At 40.8% G+C, this 9,408-nt stretch overlaps 2 pseudogenes; one reads left to right on the forward strand and one right to left on the reverse strand.

Annotated features, from left to right (window-relative positions):
• The first annotated feature begins 686 nt into the window (after positions 1-686).
• LOC119063039 (vascular endothelial growth factor receptor kdr-like) lies at positions 687-2,177 on the forward strand (annotated as a pseudogene).
• A 3,089-nt stretch (positions 2,178-5,266) lies between these two features.
• Positions 5,267-7,689, reverse strand: LOC119063038 (serine/threonine-protein kinase 38-like; annotated as a pseudogene).
• Positions 7,690-9,408: the final 1,719 nt, after the last annotated feature.

Consider the following 9,408-nt stretch of genomic DNA (forward strand, 5'->3'; position numbering starts at 1 on the left):
TTCTCAGGACTCTAAGGATGGCTTTTTAAAAATGTAATTATCTCATTCAGAATAGTGAAAACTAGCTTATTTGGCTACAAGTGCAATCTTGTTCTGGATGACTCTTTTTTATGGGACCCGGAGTTATGAGATGGCTTCCTCATATTTAGAGTACCTGGGATTAAACAGAGTACTTCTTATTATTAATCTTCTTATTAATTAAAATTTAAAAATAAAAATAATTTCCCTCCTTATCTTCTAAAATCAATCAAGGCTGTAAGCAGGTGTCTCTCAAACCAGAAAAACCTGAATTTGTATAAACAGTGTGCTTACTTCTGTACTGTAATGATGAGATCGTGAGGTCCTCTGCAAAGTTACTTACTTTTTTGTTTCTTGTTTCATCATAAAATGATTTTAAAAATTACTGTTTTTTCCCCTGAAACTCCCTGCCCTCTCCCCTCTGGTCATGGTCAGCCTGTTCTATTTCAGTGTCTTTGGTTGCATTTTGCTTGTTTGTTTGTTTCGTTGATTAGGTTTCTGTTAAAGGCACCTATCTCCAAAACTCTAAGGGACCTGGAGGCTTGCATCCAGGAGAGCAATGGGCAGCAGCAGCTAGTTCCAGATAGGTGTACTGGTGGTGAACTTTCTCAGCTTTTATTTGTCTTGGAAAGTCTTATTTCTTCATTTCTGAAGGTTAACATTTCCAACCCAATGTGTGGGAAATTAAAACAGGCTACCTCTCCATCAAAATGGATCCTGAAGAGATGCCCCTTGATGAACAGTGTGATTGGCTTCCTTATGATGCCACTAAGTGGGAATTCTCTAGGGAACAGTTGCAGTTAGGCAAAATCCTTGGTCATGGTGCCTTTGGTAAAGTGGTGGAGGCCTGTGCCTTTGGCATCGACAGAGATTCAACTTGCAAAACTGTGGCAGTGAAAATGCTGAAAGATCGTGCAACTTCCAGTTAGTTTAAGGCTTTGATGTCGGAACTGAAGATCCTCATTCACATTGGTCACCACCTCAATGTGGTTAACTTGCTGGGTGCCTGCAGCAAACTTGGAGGTCCTTTGATGATCATTGTAGAATTCTGCAAATACGGAAATCTGGCCGACTTTCTGAGGGAAGAGAGGAGATTTTATTGCTTCCAAGGTCCCATTTGGTATGGATAGAAAGATGAAGACCTTTCATGATTCTGACTGCAAGTCCTCCCAGCTGGTCAAGTAGCATCTGGAGAGTGTGGCTAGCATAGGAAGTTCCACCAGCTCTGGCTTCATCAAGGACAAAAGCTATAGTGAATCTGATGAGGAGGAAGAAAGTAACCACCACCTTCTGGGGGCCACGATGACCTACCAAGTAGACTCGAAGAATCTCTACAAGCACACCCTCTACCTTGGAGGACCTGATCTGCTATAGCTTCCAAGTGGCCAAGGGCATGGAGTTCCTCGCTTCCAGAAAATGCATTCATCGGGACTTGGCTGCTCGGAACATCCTTCTAACTGATAACATTGTGAAGATCTGTGACTTTGGTTTGGCCAGAGACATCTACAAAGACCCTGACTATGTCTGGAAGGGAGATGCAAGACTCCCACTTAAGTGGATGGCACCCAAAGCCATTTTTGACAGTTTATACTATCCAGAGTGATGTGTGGTTATCTGGCGTCTTGCTGTGGGAAATATTCTCTCTGGGTGTCTCACCATACCCAGGATGGCAAATAGATGAAGAATTCTGCCATCAACTTAAGGCAGGAGCACGAATGAGAGCTCCTGAATATTCCACTCCTGAAATCTACCAGACTATGCTTGACTGCTGGCACAGTGAGTGCACTCAGAGACTCAACTTCTCGAACCTTGTTGGGCATCTTGGAGATCTCCTTCAGGCCAACGTTCAGCAGGATGGCAAAGACTACATACCTCTGAATGGCACTGGCAGAACACCTACATTCATGGCCTTGGATCCTGTAGAGGAGACCATAGGCAATAAGATCACCATGGAAGCCAGCCTGAGTACTGTCATGAAGAACAAGGAGTCCTTTTTGAGGAAGAGTGTGATGGAGCTTGTGAAATATACAGCCCTTGGAGTTGAAGAGGAAGACCAAATGAAAGAGACTTCCCTCCTGCCACTGGATTCTACCCTTGAATGCCACAGCTCGCCACCCAACTAAAACTCTATGGTCCACTACAGCACTGTACACATATAACCTAGTATCAGTGCCCTTTGCCACCCCTTTCAAACTACTCCCTTTTTTGCCTCAGAAATCAAGCAATTCTTTTCACATTCAGATCATGGTAGCAAAATTGTGAATTTGGGAATAGAGAATGAAAAAAATTACTTAAATTCAGGCATCATTATTTATTTGTTTTGTGTCTTAGCATTTCCTAAGGAAAGAGAATTCACAAATATGACAAGCCCAGTTTCTCTCCTTGTGGTCCTTTGTCAGAGTCTGTTTTTCTTTTCTGGAAGCTTGATCTTCACTTCATTATCATGATACACAGTTTGTCCCAGGCACTGCTTCAGTGTTGGTTTGTTTTCTCTGTATGTATGGAGCTCATCCTCATTAAATCTCTCCTCCTTATTAGAGTCCTGGTGACTATTGTAATGAAACAATTTTCATTTCACTCTTTATATGGACTTCTGTTTGATTAAAAAAATTTTACTCACTCACATGCATTATTTAGGTGCTCCTTTCTCACCTTCATCTTCTCTTTCTCCAGGCTTTAACTTTTCCAAGTTTGTTTCTCTTTTTAAAATTGTAATTGTTATTGAAGTACAGTTGTCTCCATTTTACCCCCACCACTTCCTTACCCAGCCATCCCCACTCCCCACTCTTGATCCCACACCACCTCGTTTTTGCCCATGTGTCCTTTGTACATGTTCCTGAAAACCCTTCTGCCTTTTCCTCCCATTATCATCCCCACTCTGGTTACTGTCAGTGTGGTCTTAATTTCAATGTCTCTGGTTATATCTTGTTTGTTTGTTTGTTTGTTTGTTTGTTTTATTCATTAGGTTCCACTTATAGGTGAAATCATATATATTTGCCTTTCCCTGCCTGGCTTTTTAATTTATTTCTAGCTTTGGGAGGATTGCATGAGCATTGAAGAGTGTTTTAATGCAGTGCTGGTAAAGATGCTAGAGAAAGAATATATTAATCTTGTGACCCATTTATTTATACCCACACATATGTTAATCTTTTTTTACACATTTTAAACAATTTATTCTAAGTTTAAAAGTTAAAAAATAAATATTTTCCCCTAAAACAAATTATTCCCTGCCACTGTCAAACACACAGAATATCATCACCCCTGTAATATCCGCTTACCCGTGTTTACCACACGCTCTTACAAAACATGTGGGAGTCAACCCCCCAACTATTTGGTAATACAAAGAAACTACAAATTTACACAGAAGACTCTAGTTTACTTCATTTTCAATAACAGAGCATGAGTGAAAGATTAAAGGGCAGACACATTACCTTCATCTAGAATTAATACTTCCTTAATGTTGTATTTCTTCCTATAGATGTTAAAACCCAAAGCAGTTTCACTTACTACTATAACTTTGAATTTCATTTTTTTTCTGAATGGATAAGGTAGGACATGCTTTCCTTTCAAAGATGATCTTAACAACATCAAGACTGGCAGGAAGCATGCCCCCAGCTGTAGCTTGGACATAATGCTTTGCAACAGGTAAAGTTACCACACAGGTACAAATGATATTTTCAGAGTTACCAAAATTTTAAAAATAATAATGCATTTATATGGAGTCTTCACAATTATTGAACAGAGCAAAATTCCTTTAAAGATGGTGACAGCTGTAAAAGAGAAGGCACTTTGTGCTGAAATGCAGAGGTTGTCTCATGGGAGAACTCCACAGCAGGGACCCAGGAGACCCAAGCTGTGGGCTTCCCTTTCCAGAGGAGAGAAACATCCTCCAGGAAGGCATCTGCATAAGAAAACTCTCTAATCATGATTCCAAACCCAAATGGACTTAAAATTGGGGAAAAAGAAATACAAACACACACACAAAAAAGAAGACAAACTGTTGCACCAAGGATTGAGCAGGGAACTTGACAAAGATCTGTAAACTGCTTCTGAAGAGCAACTTGTATTGGGCTGGTCCCTTCACTACTTCAAAGGAGCTTCTGGAGACTGAGCAGGAGTAGCACCTTAGCCAAGAAGATTCTGGGTCTCCTGCCTTTGTCTGGCTGTCCTTACTGTGTTCCCAGCATAAACCAAGTTCCCACTGGCAGCACTTTCAGGTATTGCTGGTCCATGGCAACATAAAAAGAATATACATTTTATGATACAGCTATGAAGAGAAAGTGAGTGTTTTCCATGTGATCCAGGACTCCTTGGCAGTGACCAATGGTTTAGGGGCCTTCTAAGAGCAACAATAGATCAAGCTGGTATTCCCGTCCCCACCATCAACCCTCAGAAAAGAGCCATTAGTATATCTGATGGGTGGGAAGATAAAAATCAATGGATTGAGAGTCTTTAGCTTAGTACCATAAATAAAGTGCACCATGAATAGAGGCTTTAAAAAGCCATTCACCTGGGGTGGGGTATAGGGAGAAACTACCATCACCACCCCCTCAGAAAATGGATCATTTTCTTGAGCCAGAATGCTGAATGCTGAGGTTTTCATTATTGCTTTCTTTCCTTAGTACTATGAAACTTTTAGCTGTAAAGGAAAAGAAATAATTGCTTGGCTTGGCAGAAAGAATATCACAAAGTCACAGGAACTGGCTGTTATTCAGTAAGAACATGTTACAATTTCTTGTTTTTTTAAATTTATTTATCTTTAGAGGGGAAGGGAAAGAAAGAGGGAGAGAAAGATCAATGTATGGTTGACTCTCTTGCATCCCCTGCTGGGAACTGGCCTGCAACCCAGGCATGTGCCCTGACTGGGAATCAAACCATGATCCTCTGGTTCACAGGCCTGCGTTCAATCCACTGAGCTACACCAGCCAGGGCTACAATTTTGATAATGTTGAATGATGGCTGTTTTTTTTCCCCTTCATTCTGATGAACTTAGGAAAACATCTATCAAATTGGCTCACGATGCTTCTAAAGAAGCTACTTATGGCTGAAGTAGTAGAAATGGTTGTCTTTGTTTACCAGCTTCTCAGACGTACGATGGAAGAGGTTCTACTCAACTATCACATTTTGAGTTTACCAGGATGTACTGGTGGGTTCAATAAACTTTTTGGAAGCTCTTTCAAAAGCGTGTGTGAGAGGAACACTGATGTGCAAAGAACTCTGCTCTGTTTAGTATTCCATTCCAAAGATACTATTTTGCTGCTTTCATGTCAGAAGGTATTGGCCCTAGTGCAGTCAGGCTCTCAAAGTGTTTGTGGGTGTAACTGATGAAGACTCAGTCCTTGTTCTTGCAGTCAGTCTCAGGGTAACCACTTGTTGCCACCGTTGGCTGAAGAATATCAGATTCTGGAAACTCATCAAAGTTTGAGGTGTCATCAGTGCCTTTTATTTCAATAGAAATTGCAGCAGATCTATCTGATATATTCCTAGTCAATGCTTTCAAAAAAATAATTACATTTTATTTTCTGAACTCCAGAGGCTCCAATCCTATGTTCCCATTCACAGCAGAAACTCAAAATTAGATCCTTGGTTTTCTCAGAGATAGGAACTTCTGGAAGGAAAGTCAAAGTTTCTTTCCAGTTCATCACCTTCTTATATGTCTCTTGAGGGCTTTCAGAACAGAAAGGTGGGTAGCCAGGGAGCATCTCATACATCCTCACTCAAAGTGACCACCAGTCATAGAGCATGTTGTACCTGGTCTGCATAAACACATTGGGAGCAATATAGTCAGGAGTACCTACTGTGGAGAAGGCTAGCTGACATCTATTTTTTTTCCAGGTTTCTTCTTTTCTTTTGGAATTCATGTTCTGGAAAGTGAAATCACCGTGAAGGCTGTGATTCAAATTCCTATAAAATTCTGTCCTATGTACTTTTTTCAGGCCTATGCAAAGGCAAGTCAGAAAGTCTTAGATGGCCTTTGCTGTCCAGCAGAAGGTTGCCTGGTTGGATGTCTCTGTGGATGAATCCAAGTCAGTGAATGGAGTCTATAGTTAATACTGTTTTTGCTACATAAAACTGAGTCTCCTCCTCTGTCAAGGTGTCTTTTTTCATCAGTAGAGTCATCATGTCACCTCCAGGCAGGGACTACATGATTAGGTACAGGTTTGGTTTATCCTGAAAACTAGAACATTTTCATAACCAACAAACTGTCTGTCTCCTCTAGAATGTCACGCTCTGAACAAATGTGGCCAACCTGTTCTTTTTCAAGCATATCTGCTTTATGGAGTATTTTCATTGCATACACATGCCCTGTGTCTTTCTTCTGAACACTCTGCACTTCACCAAATACTCCTCTTTTTATTACTTTTAAGGACTCAAAATCTTCTAATCCAAATCTTAGTCTCTTCAAAGAAAGAAAATCTGTTTCCTTCTGAATGTGAGCTGATCTCCTGAATCATCTTTTAGGCCTTCTTCTTTCATCACTTTTTCTAACTTCTTTTGTCTCATTTTTCATTTTTCATGTTGAGCAATAAGGTTTCTATAAGAATTCTCCAAGCCTAGCTGGTGCAACTCAGTGGATTAAGGTGCCAGCCTGTGAACCAGTCAGGGCACATGACTGGGTTGTGGGCCAAGTCCCCAGTAGGGGGCGTGTGAGAGGCAACCACACATTGATGGTTGCCACACACAAAAGATGCCTCTCTTTCCACATGAAGAAATGCTCAATATCATTAGCTATCAGAGAGATGCAAATTAAACCCACAATGAGATACCACTTTACACCAGTCAGGATGGCTATCATAAACAAAGCAACAAACAACAAATGTTGGAGAGGGTGTGGAGAAAAGGGGTCCTTAGTTCACTGTTGGTGGGATTGTAGACTGGTACAGCCATTATGGAAAACAGTATGGAATTTTCTCAGAAAAATAAAAATCAACCTGCCTTTTGACCCAGCAATTCCACTGCTAGGATTATATCCCAAGAATCCTAAAACATCAGTTTCAAAGAACTTATGCACCACAATGTTCATAGCAGCACAATTTACAATAGCCAAGAGTTGGAAGCAACTTAGGTGCCTGACAGTAAATGAATGGATCCAGAAATTGTGGTACATATACACAATGGAATTCTATGCAGCAGAGAGAAAGAAGGAGCTACTACCCTTTGCAACAACATGGATGGAACTGGAAAGCATTATGCTGAGTGAAATAGGCCAGGTGTTGAAAGACAAATACCATATGATCTCACCTTTAACAAGAAGCTAAACAACAAAATAAACAAGCAAGCAGAATAAAAACAAAGACACTGAAATAGAGAACAAGGGGACAGTGACCAGAGGGGAGAGGGAAGGAAATTTAAGAAGGAAGGAGGGAGGGATTTGGGGGAACAAATGTGAGGGACGCAGGGACGAGGGCTGGGGTGGTGGGGGGGAGGTGGGGAGCGTGGGACGGGGGGCTTGGATGGGAGAAATAGACAAAAAACTGTACTTAAAAAATAACTAAATAAAAAAAGAAAAGAGTAAAAAAAAAGATGCGTCTCTCCCTCCCTTCCCCTTTCTCTATAAATAAATGAATAAATAAATAAATAAAATAAGAATTCTCCAGTGTCACATTTGTTATTGTCACCTTTTGTGTGATTACTCATGGATGAACAAGGTGTTGACCCTGTCATTGCCATGGCATTGCCCTGATGGGGAAGCTGGGCTGCAGGCTGTGGACAGCCACAGATGCAGGCAGGCCAGAGGTCTTGAGGTACAGACAAAAGACCCTACAGCAGCAGCCAACTGGCCAGAGGAGGGGAGGGAGTGATTGAGGTGCTCTGAATGAAGGGACTAGGGGCATTTACTACTGAGAAAAACAGGAATCTCCCCAAGTGCTTGAAAAGACAACAGCACAGAGAGGCCAAGGCAGCTGGTCCCCCTGTTGTGGAGATGGGCTGGTGGGGAGGCCTTCAGCCAGGTGTATATGTTAATCTTGTGAGTTATCTGTGTTTAAATTTTTATGTTGCCTGGGATGAATTAATTTATGCCTAAATATCAAGACATTGAGCACAGTTATGCACTGGAATTATATGCTATGTATACAGACAATTCCAATATCTGATGTTAGGAATTCCTAATGATACAATCTTTGCAGATTTTAATGTGTCTGTTTGAAGATTAAAACCAAGTTTTTGAGGACCCTTGAAAAGTAACTCAGACACGAGGCCTTTAGGGAAGGAAGGTCATCAGACATACCTCAGACCTGCCTTCATTCTCTACCCCTTTGAGTCTTGGTGTCATTCATAGCAACTGGTTTTTGAGATTGGATTTGGAGCATTGTGGACTTTGAGATTATGTTCTGCTCTGTATATCCGTTATGGCAGTCCTTAAAAGGGATTGAAATCAAGGTCTATGTGTTTGTTAGAAAAGACAAACTTGTTAATGGGCCTTTGTGTTTTCCATAACCCACTGTTTGAAATGTTTTTTTCCTTTTGATTCAGTTTTAAAAAAGACTTGCTGATATTACCTTTGATATTTTATTTATTAATTTATTAATTGGATTAGGAGAGCTATAAATGGCTGATACCTAGATTAAGGATTTACCTCTGAGGATGGATTTGTATTTTTCAGTTTCCATAGAAATCTAACAACAGACAGAAGCTTCCAATGACATTCTGCTTTCTATGACACCTGGGTATGTCTATATAGCCTGGAAGCAGAAATATTTAGCAGTGGATGTACTGGCAGGAAAAGAAGAATACCTTCATCAATACCAAACCTATTGTCTACCATTATTATGAGCTTCTATATTTTTGAGGGGGAGGATGTAACTTGGGACAAGGGCATCTGATTCCTCTGGTTGCTCCTGCTGAGGGAAGACTGTTGTTCTAATCATGCCCTTCATGCCCTATATGCTACATATTCTATCATTTAAGATAACAGCTGTGATGGGAGGGTCTGATGATTTCTGAGTTCTGGAAAGAGGTTCCTGAACATATTTGAATAACCCCAATCTCTTCCCCTTTTCTCACCCTATCCCCTTTTGTACCCTAGTGGTAGGTAGCTGCTTCCCACTGTTACTTCCTCTGTGCAATCTCAATGTTACCTTTTCTTACTCTCCCCTTTCAGGATTCCAACTTAAATTATCAGAATTTTATTAGTACATTTTAGTGGTGTCATTTTAATACAATTCTTCATGATACTTGTATCCTTGCATTGGTATCTGCACATTTAAATAAGTACTCTCTTCTCACAAACTTCACCAGTTCACTTTGTCAGGGAAAGAGCCTCACCAGTCAACTAAGCCTATAGTACTGTACAAATCAACTGGGAGCATTCAAGGGCAGGTGGGACTTGCCATCAAGGTCTCTAGTTGGGTGAGGCCACTGCTTGAGACCTGGAGGTGAAGGGTGCTG

Source organism: Artibeus jamaicensis, unplaced genomic scaffold (assembly GCF_021234435.1).
Source record: "Artibeus jamaicensis isolate MK-2021 breed Jamaican fruit bat unplaced genomic scaffold, CSHL_Jam_final scaffold_461, whole genome shotgun sequence".
NCBI lineage: Eukaryota > Metazoa > Chordata > Mammalia > Chiroptera > Phyllostomidae > Artibeus > Artibeus jamaicensis.